Source organism: Ictidomys tridecemlineatus, chromosome 3, assembly GCF_052094955.1.
Source record: "Ictidomys tridecemlineatus isolate mIctTri1 chromosome 3, mIctTri1.hap1, whole genome shotgun sequence".
In the NCBI taxonomy this organism is placed as follows: Eukaryota; Metazoa; Chordata; class Mammalia; order Rodentia; family Sciuridae; genus Ictidomys; species Ictidomys tridecemlineatus.
The window spans coordinates 110,561,759-110,579,666 of NC_135479.1; the positions used below are offsets into that span (position 1 = coordinate 110,561,759).

General features: G+C 32.2%; 1 pseudogene; it reads left to right on the forward strand.

Moving 5' to 3' along the window:
• The first annotated feature begins 17,467 nt into the window (after positions 1-17,467).
• LOC120884572 (U1 spliceosomal RNA) lies at positions 17,468-17,609 on the forward strand (annotated as a pseudogene).
• Positions 17,610-17,908: the final 299 nt, after the last annotated feature.

Consider the following 17,908-nt stretch of genomic DNA (forward strand, 5'->3'; position numbering starts at 1 on the left):
CTAATGAGACCTAACTAGCCCAGCTCTAACTTCTTTAAAACAAAAACAGAATGAAAGAAGAAAGAAAAGAGAAAGTGGCTGATGTTTCTAGTGTTTTGTTTTTGTTATGGTTGTTATTTTCCAGATCTAACAGACTTCCAGATCAAAATACCAGTAAAGTTGTTTTGGGCAGGGAATAAATATTGCCACTGGAAGTGTAAGGACCAGTTTAAAATATTTCAGTAAACTCAGAAGTGTAGCACTGGCTCACAGATATTAATGAGAGATATTAAGGCTTCAGGGACTTGCTGAATTCCTATTTTGTCCAATTTTTTTTTTGGCATAATCAGAAGAGTCCAGCATTAGATTCTGATCATAGACTAAATGCAAAAGTGTTCATGAATAAGCAATTAAATAATCATATATTTAACCAAACATATGTATTTAAGCTTTTTAGGGTAGTGTTTACTATCACAGTTGCTGATATTTATGCTTGATTTTGACTCTCAAACCTGTCATTTACTAGCTATGTGACCTAGAATAAATCACTTGCCTTTTCTGTACTTCAATTTTCTCATCAAGAGTGGATTTAGTGATTAAATGTGTTAAGTACTGAAACACTTAAAACAGCTTGCACATAGTAGACACATGGTAAGTAAATCACATTTTCTAATACTTATTCTGGTTAAATGTAGATACTCTTAGATAACAAAATAGATGAATACATTGATAATTTTAAATCACTGATTTTTAACTGTGTAAAGATAACATGCTAGAAAGCAGAGGAACTTTCATTCTCCAACTAAACGTCTATGGAACTTCTGAAAAGTCTCTTTCCGATGACATGTTCAAGGTTTTGTGATTCAGGAGAACACCTTGAAAACCTTACATACTATAAATACCACACCAGTCATCATGCTTACCACTCTCCCAGTTGAGAATCTTAAATTCTATTGAGAGAGCTTCTTTACAGGACTGTCTTGGGAATGGAAAAGGTGCTTTGGCAGAAAAAGATTGAGATGCATTGATTTAGATAGAGTGTGATCATATGATCTCAACAGCCTAAAAAATAGCTTTCACTTTATTTGGCTTTTGTGGCATGCATTATGAACAAGCTCTGAACCATGTTTTAGAATGTAATCCTCTATAGTGTGTGTAATATCTACTCCAAGTGCCCTACATGAGTCTCCAAAGAAGAAACGGCATGTGTAGCAAAGTGACAAAAAAAAAAAAAGAAAGAAAGAAAGAAAGAGAGAGAGAAAAGAAGCAAGAAAGAAAGAAAGAAAGAAAGAAAGAAAGAAAGAAAAAGAGTGACTCCTTTGAACAGTAGGAATATTCTCTCTGTTTTTGTAGGCTTAGTTATTTTCTTGTAGATTTGTTTTTTTTTCCTCCCCTACTAGAATATAGACTCTAAGAGAAACAACAATTTTGCTATTTAATATGCTTGCTCAGTGCATTCAACAGATATTCATGAATGAAAGAAATAAAACATTATGTAAACATGTCATAAAACATTATATAAACATGTCATAGAACAAGTTCCTGAAACACATTTGTTGTTTCAATTTGATAAACATTTATTGTGTGCATGACCTTTATGGTATTTTAGATTTTTGATTCTAGTTAGCAAACGAGAGCTACAACAGATTATTTCATGGATAATAAATATATATTTTTACTACCTCTTAATAAATATATATATTTTTTCAGATGTTACCACAGTATCAGTAACTGAAAAGTGTATTTTCTGCTATGTAGTTTTCATTTGTCCATCCCAGCCACTGACAGAGAAATAAGCTTTTAGCAAAATTTCCTTCTCTTCGCCAACACTTTTTTAAAGGTGGTAGTTGAATTATTCTGCCAGAGTTCAGTTAATTTGTCAAGAATACAAAGTACAATCTGATTTATTCTTTCTTAATAATTTTAAAGTAGGCATAAATCATGAATATATTATAGTGCTCTTATGAAGAAAGATGATGGGTTGAATGGAACAGAAAACCTCTCTAATTTCCTCTTTAGAAAGTCTTTTCCATAAAGATTTCCAACACAAATGGCTTCCTCTGTTTGGTTAACTGGTGAAATTCTCGATTACAGTTTCATAGAATATGGCATTAATAAACTCTGTAAAATGAATGTTCATCATTAATAATTTCCAGAGGCATTTTAGTTTTGAGGCTATCATCAAAATTTGCTGCTATTGTCTTTGTCATTCCTCAATATTTATTGTTTGGATTGATTTTTTAAAAAATTTCCATTTCAGCCAGACTCAGCATAACATGCCTGCAGTCCCAGCTATATGGGAAGCTGAAGCTGGAGGACTGTTTGAGTGGAGGTGCTCAAGGCCAGCCTAAGAAACATAATAAGTACTTGTCTCCAAATTTTAAGAAAATTATAATTCAAATCCATAGTAATTAGAGTCATGTCACCTCTTCATGCTGCATAGTTTTATTTACATGCATTACTTACATTATATCTTGCAGCTAATGCCTTGAGAACTTCCTCTAATTTTAACTTTATTTTTTTCCAAAAAAACTCCTATTTCTGACTTTATTCTTTTTGATTCTATAATTCAGTCACGCTATCCCATGTACATTCAATTGTTCATTGCCTTAAATAAAAGAGGCTTCCTTTCTTTTTCTCACCCTCTCTTTGTTTTTCTATTCTTCTCCTATATACAATTCACCAGCAAAATATGCAAGTTTTATTTTAAAATTCATGTAATTTTTTTCTTCTCCAACCCTTTTACAGAGTTGAATGAGTAACTTGCCACCGAACCCCCTTTTCACTTAAGTCCTCTATACAACTGAATGATGAGAAAAAAAAATCATATCATGATGTTTCATATGGGTGAATAGCATGCTATGGCCCTTGGTCCAGGCTAAGGGATTTGCTAGTACCCTAAGGCAATACAAGAATTAAACACTAACTTTACTAACATATGTTTTCTTTTTGTCTTCTTATATACTTAGTTCTTAGTTTCTTTTATTTTGCCCAGATCTGGCTGGCTATCTTCTGAGCAGTAGTTTTCATATAATTTATCACCTCCTCAGAAAAACAAGTCTTTAACTTCCTGTCTAAAATATTTTGCCCAATTATGCTCTGTAAGAGACCACTCTTTGCCCATTAATCATTTCTAACAACTCTGCCTTCACAACTGTGTTCATAACCAGAGGATGGAAAGACTGCTCCTACTATTCTTAATCTGATGAGTTTCACTCTTCATTAGTCTGTGAAGTTTTCAACCAGTGTCAGAGCCACACTCACAAAGTTTCTACTGTTATTGGTTTGAGGTGGAAAAACAATTTTTTTCTAAACCATTTATAGTATTTTGCATCAGCTTTGAGTGATTTGACGTAGGAATGGGAATAGGTTGCAATTTGGCGAGAGATAAAAAAAGATTGCTGATGGAATTCTGAGAAATGTTCTTTGCCTTAAAAGCATTGGGGTGTCAAAGAAGAACTAACCTCTCAACTATCTGCTGGAAATTGATATGTAAGAATGTAAAGCTAGAGATTACTCTGTCTTGCACCCTGTAAGTGTAAAAGTCTAAAGGTAAAAGTCAACATCCTGAGGAAGCAGAGAAGTAAAACAAAACAAAACAGAACCAGAATTTGAATGACACTATTGCAATTACGTAACACTTGCACTCTATGAACTCTAGTCTCCTTCTTATGTGTCACAACAAATCATTTACCTGAGTCACTTGAAGTTGTGTTGCAAGTTTATTTCAGGCCAAAATAGCTTTAATGATGTATTTTCAATTTTATCACCCTGTCCAGCTGTCTTTATGCAGGAAATAAATCCAAATTACCTTGCTTCTTTGTGCATTTACTTGTTTTGTATGTCCTTTCTTGATTTTTAAGAAGAAAAAAAAAAACTTTTGTCTATTTTGTAATTGTTTCTAACCCAAAGTCTAGAATGACATCTGGAACATAGTAGTGAATTTGTAAACATATATGATGAATACATATGATTTATAAAAACTAGTTACTTATTGTTTAAAGATAAGGTTGTTTATGTTTATATAGTGTGAAATCTTTAGTTTATTAGCTCTCTCCAGGAATACTTTAATATTCTCTATCAAAATATGCCTTTCCATAGTTTCTTACTCCTAGGTTTTATTTTTTATACTACTCCAGCAGCAAAGATCTTTATTGTTTAAAATCTCTCCTATTTCTTTTTTTTTATTGGTTGTTCACAACATTACAAAGCTCTTGACATATCATATTTCATACATTAGATTGAAGTGGGTTATGAACTCCCAATTTTTACCCCAAATGCAGATTGCAGAATCACGTCAGTTACACATCCACAATTTTACATAATGCCCTATTAGTAACTGTTGTATTCTGCTACCTTTCCTATCCCCTACTATCCCCCCTCCCCTTCCCTCACATCTTCTCTCTCTACCCCATCTACTGTAATTCATTTCTCTCCTTGTTTATTTTCCCATTCCCCTCACAACCTCTTATATGTAATTTTGTATAGCAATGAGGGTCTCCCTTCATTTCCATACAATTTCCCTTTTCTCTCCCTTTCCCTCCCACCTCATGTCTCTGTTTCATGTTAATCTTTTCTTCCTGCTCTTACTCCCTGCTCTGTTCTTAGTTGCTCTCATTATACCAAAGAAGACATTTGGTATTTGTTTTTTAGGGATTGGCTAGCTTCACTAAGCATAATCTGCTCAGTGCCATCCATTTCCCTGCAAATTCCATGATTTTGTCATTTTTTAGTGCTGCGTAATACTCGATGGTGTATAAATGCCACATTTTTTTTTTATCCATTCATCTATTGAAGGGCATTCTGGGTTGGTTCCACAGTCTAAGCGAGTTCCAATCTGTTGCTTTGGGCTCCTACCTGTATATCCAACTTATCTTCTTCTTTACTATACTATGGAAATAGCCAAGATCTCCAGCCTTTTCCAATATACTGTAGTAAGTAAAATTCCTACCACAATAAAATACCTTAAAATATTTTTATTACTTTTTTAATTTATACATGACAGTGAATTCATTACAATTTATATTACACATATAGAGCACAAATTTTTTATATCTCTGGTTGTAAACAAAGTATAATCACACCAATCTGTGTCTTCATACATGTACTTTGGATAATGATGTTTATCACATTCCATCATCATTACTAACCCCATGCCCCTTTCCTTCTCCTCCCACCCTTCTGCCTTATCTAGAATTTGTCTATTCCTCCCATGCTCCTGGTCCCTAACCCACTATGAATTGGCCTCCTTATATCTGAGAAAACCTTTGGCATTTTTGGTGTGGGGGGGGAAGGATTGGGTAACTTCAATTAGCAGTATCTTCTCTAACTCTATCCATTTACCTACAAATACCATGATTTTATTCTCTTTTATTGCTGAGTAATATTCCATGTGTATATACACCACAAGTTTTTTGTCCATTCATTTACTGAAGGGTATCAAGGTTGGTTCCACAGTTTAGCTATTGCGAACTGTGCTACTATAAATATTGATGTGGATGTGTCTCTGTAGTGTGCTGTATCCTTTGGGTATAAACTGAGTAGAGGGATAGCTTGGTCAAATGGTAGTGCCATTCCCAATTTTCCAAGAAATCTCCATACTGGTTTCCATATTGGCTGCACCAATTTGTAGTCCCACCAAGAGGGTATGAGTGCACCTTTTCCCCCACATCTTTGCCAACACTTATTGTTGTTTGTCTTCATAATAGCTGCCATTCTGACTGGAGTGAGATGAAATCTTAGAGTAGCTTTGATTTCCATTTCTCTAATTGCTAGCGATGATGAACATCTTTTCATATATTTGTTGACTGATTATATATCATCTTCTGAGAAGTGTCTGTTCAGGTCCTTGGTCAATTTATTGATTGGGTTATTTTATTTTATTTTGTTTTTTGGTGTTTAGCTTTTTGAGTTCTTCATATACCCTAGAGATTAGTGTTCTATCTGATGTCTGCAGGTTAAAAATTTGCTCTCAAGATGTAGGCTCTCTATTCACCTCACAGATTGTTTTCTTTACTGAGAAGAAACTTTTTAGTTTGAATCCAACCCATTTATTTATTCTTGATTTTAATTCTTGTGCTTTAGGAGTCTTATTAATGAAGTTGGGGTCTAATCCCAAAGTGATTAGGTAGGCTGTAATCACCTTAAAATATTTTTACCTCTTGATATGCACTTTCTATATTATCTCCCCCCCCAAGTGTGAGTTGACTTTACTCAATCAAGTAAGCCTCTTTATTTTATTATTTATATATTTGTACTGGGATTTGAACACAGAGGTGCTTTGATACTGATAAACATGCCCAGTTCTTTTTATTTTTTTTTTTAAAGAAGTTCTTATTACGTAGCCAAGACTGGCTTCAGAGTAGTAATCTTCTTGCCTTAGCATGTAGGATTACAGTCATGCATCACTATTTCTGGCAGATTCTTCAGTTATTTAGTAATTAATTGATTAACAAATTATTTAATTTTTAGAAACTGAAACATAAAGATACAAAAGTTGTACATATTAATAGAATACCATATATTTTCAATATCTATACACTCTACTATATTTAAACATTTTTTTAAAGAGAGAGAGAGAAAGAGAGAATTTTTTTATATTTATTTTTTAGTTTTCGGCAGACACAACATCTTTGTTTATTTATATGTGGTGCTGAGGATCGAACCCAGGCCGCACGCATGCCAGGCAAGCGCGCTACCGCTTGAGCCACATCCCAAGCCCTCTACTATATTTAAATAATATAGACATATTGATCTCAAACATTCATAATTTTATAGCAAAAATATTTATAATCATTTTTGCTTGTTTTTTGAAATAGATAGTGTATTATCATCAATACTCATCATACTTTGTAGTCCCCCAGAGCTTCTTGCTCCTATCTAATTATGAATTAGTATAGATTGTTCAACATTTCCCTATCCTATTCTCTCTATTCTTTTTGGCCTCTAGTTACCACCATTCTACTCTGAAATTCCATGCAATCGTTTTTTTTTTCTTTTTAGATTGTGCATGTAGGTGAGATCATGTGGTCACTTGTCTTTCTGTGTCTAAGTTATCTCACTTAACATAATCATCTTCACTTACATTCATGGTGTGTAACAATGAGAGAAGTTCATTCTTTTTTTTGGTGGAATAGTTTTCCACTATGTACATTTACCACATTTTCTTATCCATATATCAGCTGATGGGCAGTTATGTTGTTTTCATTTCTTGGCTCTTGTGAATAATGCTGAAATGAACACAGGAATGCAGGTGTGTCTTTGACATACCAATTTCATTTCCTTTGGATAAATACCCAGAAGTGGAATTGCTGGATCATATGGCAGTTCAGTTTTTATTTTCTTGAGGAATCTCTCTAACTAATTTAATTCCCCTTCCTAAACATCCTCATCAGTACATTTTATGTTTTGACTTATTGATATTAGCCATTTTTACTGGAATGAGATGATATCTCATTGTGGCTTTGACTTGTATTTCTTTGATGATTATTAATGTTGAGCATTTTTTCATGTACCTGTTGGCCATTTGTATGACTTCATTTTAGAAATTTGTTTTTAAGTCTATTACCTTTTATTTTTTAGTCAGGCAATTTGTTTTTATGCTATTGAGGTTTTGGAGTTATTGTTTATACTGGATATCAACCCCTTGTCAGATACTTGCATTTCTCAAATGGGAGAAGTACATTCTGTAGGCTGTGGAGGAGCTTTTCAGTTTTATGCAATCACATTTGTCTATTTTGGCTTTTGTTTCGGGGAATTTTGTTCAAAATGGAAAAGAAAAAAAAATTTTGCTAATTCCAATATCCTGAAGCATTCTCCTCAAATTTCTTTAGAAAATTCATTTTCAAATCTTACATTTAAATCTTTAATCCATTTGATTTAATTTTTGTAACTAGTGAGAGATGCAAATCTAGTTTAATTCTACATTTGAAGAGAAACCATTTTAAAAGATGATGTGGACTCAGAGATGGAAGATGTCAGAGTTATTTGAAACTACTACAGACAATCTATAAGGTACAAGAGATCTCAGTCTTATGTGGTTACAAGGCATTGATCTCATCCCACAACCTTAAGCCCAAACTCTCATTCTGGATCACATTTGGATTGTAGCTTTGTGAAATACTCAACCAACAACTCAGCCAGGATATGTCTAGATTCTGCCCCATGCAACTATAAGATAATATAAACAGATGTTATTGAAAGGCAAAATTTGAAGTTATGTGTTATGCAGCAGTAGACCACTACAATATCATGCTTTCTCAATTCTATTTGCCTTTTGCTTGTTCCTCTATTTTTAGTCTTTGTCTGCCTAGCAGATTTTCATCCATCTCTTAAGAACCAACTCATGTATTACTTTCTTCAGTAATCCTTTGTCTGCAAAACTTTCTTCCACAACTAGTTTGGTTCCCCATGCTTCATTCTCCCCTACCTTTTTGTTGTTGTTGTTGTTCTTCTTCTTCTAACATTCCCCCTTGCGTGTGTTGGTTAAGTCAGAGTAAGCATTTTATCATCTTAAGCTGAAGCTATGATCCTTGTCTTGGGACTCCTTAGCAGGACTGATACACTGTAGCCAGGTTATCAGGAATCTCCTAATGGAAGCAAAACCCAAATATTTCATTGTCTCAATAGCCCTTTATCAATGCACCAGGATTGTGTGAGGGTGCGGTACTGGTGCCTCTACTATTGGTGGGTTAACTGCTGGTTTACAGTAGTATAATAAAGACATCTCTAATATCTTTTCCTATTCTTTCTTATGTCATTCCAAGCAATGAAACATGCAAGAAAGAAATGTGAAACACAGCTTCATCTTTGATAAAATTTTAGAAACTAAATTAAACTACCTTCAAATCTGAAATAAGACTAATTAAGAACTACTAAATCCAATGTCAATAATAATATCACCCTGTGAAAGCGTCTCTAGGCTTTTCTTTTTCTTATTCTTTTTCTTTTTTTTTTTAAGCATCATAGAGAAGCAAGAAAATAAGACCAAAGAAGAAACCATACAGACCTGAAGAATGTGGAGAAAGCAATCTGCCAGGAATGTCAATAAAGGAAGGACTCTAATATTTGTGCAGTTTTACAATTTCTAATTTCCTTTAGCTAGGAGAATTAAAAGATAAATATTCCCTCTCTATGTGCTTCTTTATGTATGTATATGTAAATATTTTTTTTGTAAATTACATAAACATGCACATTATTAAAGAAAATAAAAAATATGGAGGCCAGAGTTTAGATATACCATAATATCAACTCTATACCCTAACCAAAACTTAGGTTATTCTGACTTCCTAGAAACTCCTTTCACTACAAACTAAAGAAAAGACATAAACTTTATTATATTTTTCCCAATCAAATCTTCTTTTATTTTTATTATTTAAAAAAATTATTGGTTCTTTTTAGTTGTACATAAAACATAATCCATATTGTTATAATTATAATTATAAAAGCATGGAATGTGTATTAGTCTAGTTAGGATTCTATTCTTGTAGATGTACATGATGGTGGATTCACTGTGTTGTTTTCATACATGTACATGGGAAAATTATTTCAGATTTATTCTACCATCTTTCCTTATCAATTATTCAGTGAAATTGAACTAGATATAGAGAAATCATTTTAAACTGCTCTTTTACCTTAAAAATAATGTTAATGTATAATAGCCAATCATGACAATAAGTTAAAATACTACCCTTTTTATGCTTTGTAAACTGTGCTTATTATTGTTCAAATTATTAAAAGGATAAAACAATCAATTTAAGTTCATATTATATAATTGCTATACAGTGAAATTTTTACCACCTGGTTTGAGGTCTGCCAGTTTGTGAACTGTTATTTTATATGAACAATAAACTTGTACGAATTTTAAATTTGTTTTGGTCAGAAGACAACATATATTCAAAGACTCTCAAAACTTGGTGTCATAAGAAATTTCTGCATGATCCAGAGACATATTCTGGTAACCTACAAACAGTACTCAGTCTTACACTACAGAAACCTTCTACCCAGAGGTGGTATAAGCAGAATTCACCTTATTCAGAAATAAGTAAAACTCTTAAATATTCCATTCATAATTTCTATAATCATTGTCTAAGTTAAAGAATAAGGAAGAAAGAAAAGTGTAAATGGAAAATAAGGAAGATAAAGTTGGAAAAAATATCACAGTGAAGATATAAAAACTTGAAGAAAATTGTATAGTAAACATACTAACTGGAAATATAAAATAAAAGGACTATATTAGTCAGGTTTATCTTTTTCCCTCCCACTGTGACCAAAAGAGCTTACAAGAACACTGGCGAGGAAAAATAATTTATTTTGATTCATAGTTTTAGAGGTTAAGTTCACTATCAGTTGACTCTCTTTTCCATAGTTCTTAGCTTAAGTTGAGGCAAAAACCTCACCGCAGATGGGCACAGTGGAAGGAAGTAGCTCAGGACATGACAGCAGAGTGAGAGAGTTCCACTCAATAGGACAAAATGTATACCCAAAGTTAGGTCCGCTGTGACCTCCTTCTCCAGCCACTCCCATCTGTCTCTAGTTACTACAGAGTTAATCCTTATCATTGAATTAATCTGCTAATCAGGTTATAATTCTAATAAATTAATCATTTAACCCCTGAAAATTCTTGCATAGTCTCACATATGAACTTTTGAGGGACACATGATTTCTAAACTATCGCAAAGGCAAAGAAGAGATACAAGAGAATGAGGAAGATATTAGTAAAATAAAGAAATAAAGAACTGGCAGAATTCAGGAGGTAAGATAAGAAAAATTTCAGAGAAACAAAGACACACAGAATTAAAGGAATGTAGTTTGCTGCAAATGGAGTGGAAAGCCAGAATGGGAAAATAGACTAAAATGGAACTAAAGTAAATAGACATTGAAGAGACTTAAAAAGAGATTGGAGAAAACTGACTTGTATATAAGAAACCTAAAGTTGGTCCAAAATAGATAAAATTAGTATCCTTAAATAAAAGAACCAAATTAAAATTTGGTTAAAAACAAAGTTTCAAGATATAGTTTAAAGATTTTTAGATTATGAAAACCCCTCTAATGTATAGATTGTTTAAAAAAAGCTAATGTATAGCGTGAATGATAAAATTATGTTTGGGTAAAACTACAGTGATGCCTACTTTATTTTCTGGTGTTCAAAGTTAAAAGAAAACACTTTGTATTTTAAAAGAAAAAGGATAAATATGCCTGTACTGGTTAAAAAATAGAAGGCTTCATATAAACTGATCTCTTTTCAATTTCTCAATCAAAGAAGACCCTGAGTAGTTTATACTCATTCAGAATTTTGTTTCTAATACACAATTTTAAACACACAATAACACAGGAGTACATTTTTCATGAGTCCTCTGGAGGATATGTCCAGAAAACAAATTGGCCCATACAGTAGTAAATATACTTGGCTAAGGATTGCAATGGTAATTATTTCCATTTGAGAGCAGAGGTAAAATTAATACACTACTTGAAGTAATAGTTTTAGAATATACATATTATAAAATATCTCAATACAAAACAAAATCATAATCACTATAAAAAGTAAAGAGTATAAGTGGAGGGCTGGAGGTGTAGTTCAGTAGTCGAGCACAGGCTTAGCATGTATGCATCCCTAGGTTTAATTCCTGAGAGCAAAAATATTAAAAATAAAAAATGAATAAGATAAATGAAAAAGAAGAAAGATATATTTTTAATGACTTTAATGACAATAATCTCCTCTTGTTTTGTAGTTAAGGGTCAAAATCTTTTTTTAATATTGACATATGAAGATGTATGCACACACATATATGAAAATTTTAAGAATAAATTAATATAAAGAATTTAGAAAATTATATTTAGATGACAAGTTAAAAATCAAAACTAACATTTTATATCAAATATGGTTAAAACGATTGAGAAAATGGAAATAAGAAGGATGGACAAAATTATGAGGCATTACAACAAAAACAAAGAAAACATGTTCTCTGTATCTGGCTAGGCTAAATTCAAGGCAAATACATCATAATGCTGAAAGTGCATACAAATTTTATAGCTACATACAATGCTATATAAAATAGTATAGCAAGGAAATTTATGAAATAAAAGCATTAAAACATGTTCAGTAACATTTCAGGAGTAGTATATTTTAATTATTTAAGTTTTTTTTGCCTGTGACATTTCAAAGCCACCAAAAGTAAAGCTATGGAATCCAAACATATATCTACTTCTCATGAACATCTCCTTAATATATATCTTGATAAATCAACCTCAGATTATTTTGAGAAGATAGTTTTTCTCAAAAATTTAGGTTCTATTATTACAGATTCTCAGTAAGTACCCAGAAAAGTTTATGGGATGTCATTTATTACTTGCACATTAGAAACAGGTATATTCAAATTACCATCTCCAGAAGAACACAAAGAAGTCAGGAAAAGATAAAGTTTTACTTGAGAACTAGGAGAGGGAGTTTCTCTGAAGAACCAGGCAGAATCTACATCATGAAAGACAGTATCATTAGCAAACTGTTTCTACCACAGTAAGGACCATTCTATGTAGCTATCCCTGTTAGGGTTAAGTCACTTCTCTTATTGAGGTCTTTAGGTAATTCAATATCAGGAAGTCAACAAATACTACTTGTTATAATTATAGATACAACTTATCACTATGAAAAATATGTTATTATGCATTGTTACTATAATTACAAATTATTAAAAGGATAAAACAATCAATTTAAGTTTATATTACAAATTCAAGATAATTCAATATCAGAAAATCAATAAATGCTGCTTGTTACAATTATAATGAATAGATACAAACTATTGATATTAAAAATTCTTTCATCCAAAGATTATATTGATATTGGATAAGGCTAATAAGGTATATACTTTCTATAGTTTGGATCTTCAACATCCCATAAAGGCCCATGAGTTAAAGATTTTGTCCCCAGACTGGCATTATGGAGGGATGGGATTTTTAAGAGATGTGTCTGGTGGGAGGTTTCTAGGTCACTGAGGACATGCCCTCAAAGGGGATTATGGGATCTCAGCATCTTCCTTTACTTGTCTTCTCCTTTCTGGAAATGAGGTGAGTAGCTGGGTACTCCATGTGTTTCCCACCATTGACATCCAGCATCACATCAGAGGCCCAAAGCATAGCAGCCCTTGAACTTGAATTGTAATTCCCAAAACTGTGAGAAAAATTTTTTCTTTATAAGTTAATATTTATTTTGTTATAGTGACAGAAAGCTAACATGCTTCTTTAATATGTCAATAAAGGCCATTCTGTTCTGTATGTATAGATTTTGCATACATATGCACATATACTAATATGTGCATATGCATGTCTAATTTGTAAATATATCAATATGTGCATAGCATATAAGCCATTTATGAAACATCGTAATATAATTCATCTTCAAGTTGAGAGAAAAATAAGAAAATTGGCTCTCATTTTTAACATATTTAACATACTGTATTTAATGTGTGAAAATGCTATTTAATCATTATTAATTATATAAGAGAAGAAGTATAAATATTAGAAAAGAGGGACAAAGTTAAAACTAGGTATAATAATATGATAGAATACCTAAAAAACCAAAGAAACCACCTAAAAGCTACCACAAGGAATGGGAGATTTTGATAAGCTGATTGTTAGGAAAACAATATACCAAAATCAAAGCCTTAATATGTGACAAAAAATGTTACAAAAAACAATAGAACATATTATTTTGCAGTAACTATAAAATCATATGATACCTGTAGATAATCTACATAAGAAAATATAGCAGTTTTAAAATAAAGAGACTTTCATAATGGGACTTAAAATGAAACTTGAATTTTTAAAAAGGAATGATTTGTAGTTGAACAAAAACTTAGTGTTAGAAGAGTCACTACTAATCCCAAATCAATGTGCAAATTGTGATCTTTGCAAGCTACTAAAATGCTTTTCATTAATAATCAACATGCTGATTCTAAGATTCATGTGTATAAATGAATGTTTAAGATTAGCTGGAAATTCTATAAAATAAGAACAACTGGATATATCTGAAGGATCTAAAGATATTCCAGTATATTATGAAATATTATAAATCTTAGCATATTATATTATAATATTTATAGTATAAATATTATAAAAAATTAATATAATGTAGTAATGACCCATAAATAGGACAAAAGTAAAGAAGAAAAGTCCAGGTATAAATGCAAATATGTATAATTCAGTACACAGTAGATGTTAGTTTATGTCAAAGGAAAAAAAGATAGCTTAATTCATAAATGGTCTTGAGGTAATATATTAGTTACCAAAAAAAAAATTGTACCGCAACCTAATTTCTTACAACATAATTCTGGTCACACTTAATAAACTAGGAAGGAGAAATAAGGATAAAAGAAGAAAAAGGAATAAATGTAATATTAGAAGTATACATATTTCATTTTTATATTCCTAAAATTAGCTTTGAAATGGGAAAGACCTGTATAAATATTAAACAAAAACTACAAGAACTAAGACCACCTGCATCAATATAATTAATGGTTAGGACTGAGAACTGGGACCACCTGTGTCAACATAATTTAACTGTTTGCTCCTGAAAACTCTTGTGCAGGGAGATAAGACTGATAATCAATAAATAACTTGACTATTTGCTGTAGGAAATTCTTGCAAATCAATTCATCTGGGCAAATAATTTGCTCACCTGCATGAACAACTCACTTATCAGGACAACCATTTGCTCATGAAGAATTGCTTCAATAATTTTGCTTCTCTGTGTCACCAATTCTACACCATTATGTCATAAACTTTGCTCAGTTCCAATCAGTTCTCCATCTTGAGATTTTAAACCATTTGAGCAAAGACACAAAATCTATGATCACCACTTCCTAACATCCTCCTTTTAAGATACTATTAATATTCTTTCAAGGTAGTGTTATGCTTTGCCACACTAAGTTTGTTGATTCAGTTTTATTTGAACAAGAAGTTTTCTGGTAGTCCATTTTGAACTGCTGATGACCCAAAACCACTTAAAGACCTAATACAGAAAGAAATAAGTGAAATGAAAGGAAAAATGATAAAGTGGAAAAAACACCTATATATTCACTATAGACAATTTTTTATTTTCCTAAATATTTTACATTCTTAACAAATTAAAAAAAATTATAATGGATAACATATACATAGGAAAAATCATATTAAATTAAATAAAAGTGCTTCAAAGTATATGAAAATAAGCTTAATGTGAATCATATGTCAAGAAATGCATATCAAAATTACAAGAAAAAAAATTTTTAACCTATAAAACTAAAAAAAAATTGGGAAGGTATGTAGAAACCACATATTATTGTTAGGCTTATTTGGGTACAGCTTTATGGAGCATAACAAGGTAATATTTATCACAATTTTAAAAATGTGAACTATGGTCAAGGAATTCTACTTCTTAAGAATTTTTCCTCTAGACATATTACCCAGTATATGTTTAATTATTTTTGGAAATAGTGAAGAATTAAAATGTATTCATCATTATGGTACAATAAACATGACATTTTTAGGTAGTTTTTATAAGTAATTAGAATTCTTTGTTGTACAAATATCCAAGTTAGGTTAAGTTTTAAAAAGAACAATTGCACAGAAGTCCAGGCATGGTCATGGTGCATACCTGTAATCCCAGTGACTTGGGAGGCTGATACAGGAGAAATGTATCAAAGCCAGCCTCAGCAAAAGCAAAGTGCTGAACAACTAAGTGAAACACTGTCTCTAAATAAAATACAAAATAGGACTGGGAATGTGGCCCAGTGGTTGAGTGTCCCTGAGTTCAATCCCCAGTACCAGAAAAAAAAAAAAAGATTGCACAGAAATATGATTTTTATTCTATGATTTCAATGTCAAAGTATAACAATATAATATCATTCAGATGATTTACATAAAAACTCTTGATACTAAAGTTAACTAAATGGTTTAGGGATGAATATACTTTCTATTGAAATATTTTAAAATTCTTTGTCAAAAAATGTACATTTATTAACTATTAATCCCCTTTTAACCTTTTTTATCCTCTTTTAATCTTTTTTTTAAATTAAAAAAGGAGGCTTTTTTCAATAAAAAAACATTTATAAGGTGTTACAATATTGGGAAGCACTATTTTAGAAAAAAAATGTCATACAATAACACAAAAATGAATGAGAGGTCTGTTTTCTATTTCCATTTGGTGGATAGTGGGAACAAGGACAGTGGAACTGTAGAAAACAGAGATGCTTCCAATCCAGTGCTACACCTGGACAGAGACAGAGAAGGTCCCCAGATGGAGAATTATGGACTAATGTTGTTGGAAGCTCTGGTAGATAAGCTTCATTCCAGCAGCAAAAAATTTGGGTGGTTACAAAAAAAGATAAATCCCAGCAGGCAAATGATAAGGTGAACTCCCCTAAAAGCTATTAAAACGCAGAGCAAGGGTAACATTTTTTCTCTAATCCTGCCCTCGCAGCCTCTGAAATTGGGGAAAACTTGGCAGAAAATGAGGTTTTGCAAAAGCAAGTTGAGATGTAGTATTAATTCTTGTGCAACTCAAGGTGTTGTGTCAGGAGACAGAGTTATAGCTTGGCTACAGAGAGGAGCAAATTCCCTAGGAGCTAATGCTTTGAACATTATGAATATGAAGGGATTTTATATCATTAATAAGAAATTCTTCTACAAGTAAAAGAAGCACCTGATCAAATTAATGATATTCTTACTCCTAACTCAAATACTCAGAATTTAAGTTTCAAAGTGTTTCTGAATAGCTCTCCTTCACCAAGCAAGGAGTAGCTAGCAGTGGGAGTGATAGAAAACAGGTGGCATATAAATATTTCATCAGTTCCCTCACTCATGCCTGCTTATTCAGATACATTTTACTTTCATCTTCACTGTTCTAATGGAGCACAATATTCCTTGCTTTGGTCATACTATTCTTTGGAGTCCTTGTTCAAAGTCATTTTACCCAGTCAACTGTAGGGAATGTGTTTGGCAGGATCCACTGGAGCCTTTCTTCCCAGTCCTGCTGTGCATTGGAGGACCAGGCCAAGCAGCTGGAGGCATCTTTTCAAAGCAGCCCAGCACCAGAGGAAGCAGAAGCAGCACATTCCTCGGCTGCCTTCACTTTCTGTGCACAAGTTCTGCATAATGTCAAAGCTTAAAATGACTATACCCAAGGAGGATGATTATTAATTTGGAAAAATCAAGAATAAACAATTTGAAAGTAAGACCCTATCATGTAAACAGTTACATTACAGCTGAAATAGAACCATAAAAAAAAATAGAATGGAGTGATTATTTAAGCCTTTAGTTAATTTTTATTTCTTAAATTTCTTTAGAATTTATTTGCCTTTATCTCTTTGGAATTAAGGGCAGGAAAATGCTTTTAATTTTTTACTGTCTTGCATTTCCTCAGTACACATTCTTGGCTATCAACTCCAGTTTTCTGTGGAAACTTAAAAATATTTTGAACCCAGATTAAATATTTCTATCAAAGCATATGGTATTCACATTTACCTGGCAGGGGAGATACCATGTTCACAAAGGTGGTTTTCCCAGGGTGAGGCTTATCTATGTGCTGACCCCTGCAATTTCCCCAAATGTTGGAAACTTGACCGCATAATTTGTGGTAGTGGGGGACTCTGCGCTTAAAAAAAAAAGCACATGGTATTAAATAAAATAATGCTTTTATGCAGGAAGAGAAAGGAGGGGAATAATGTTTTTTATTGATGTGTTTTGCCCTAATCCATACTTTACAAAGTATTCCCAATTCATCATAGATACTACATTAACTCCTGAATCTATTTACTGATTTGAAACATGTATCTCCCCTATGTGGGGTTGTATAGTATCCCACTAAGTTCAAGTCCACTAAGAACCTCAGAATGTGACTTCATTTTTAAAAGCTTTCTTTATGGGTACATTTTTTTAAAATGAGTCATTTGGATTA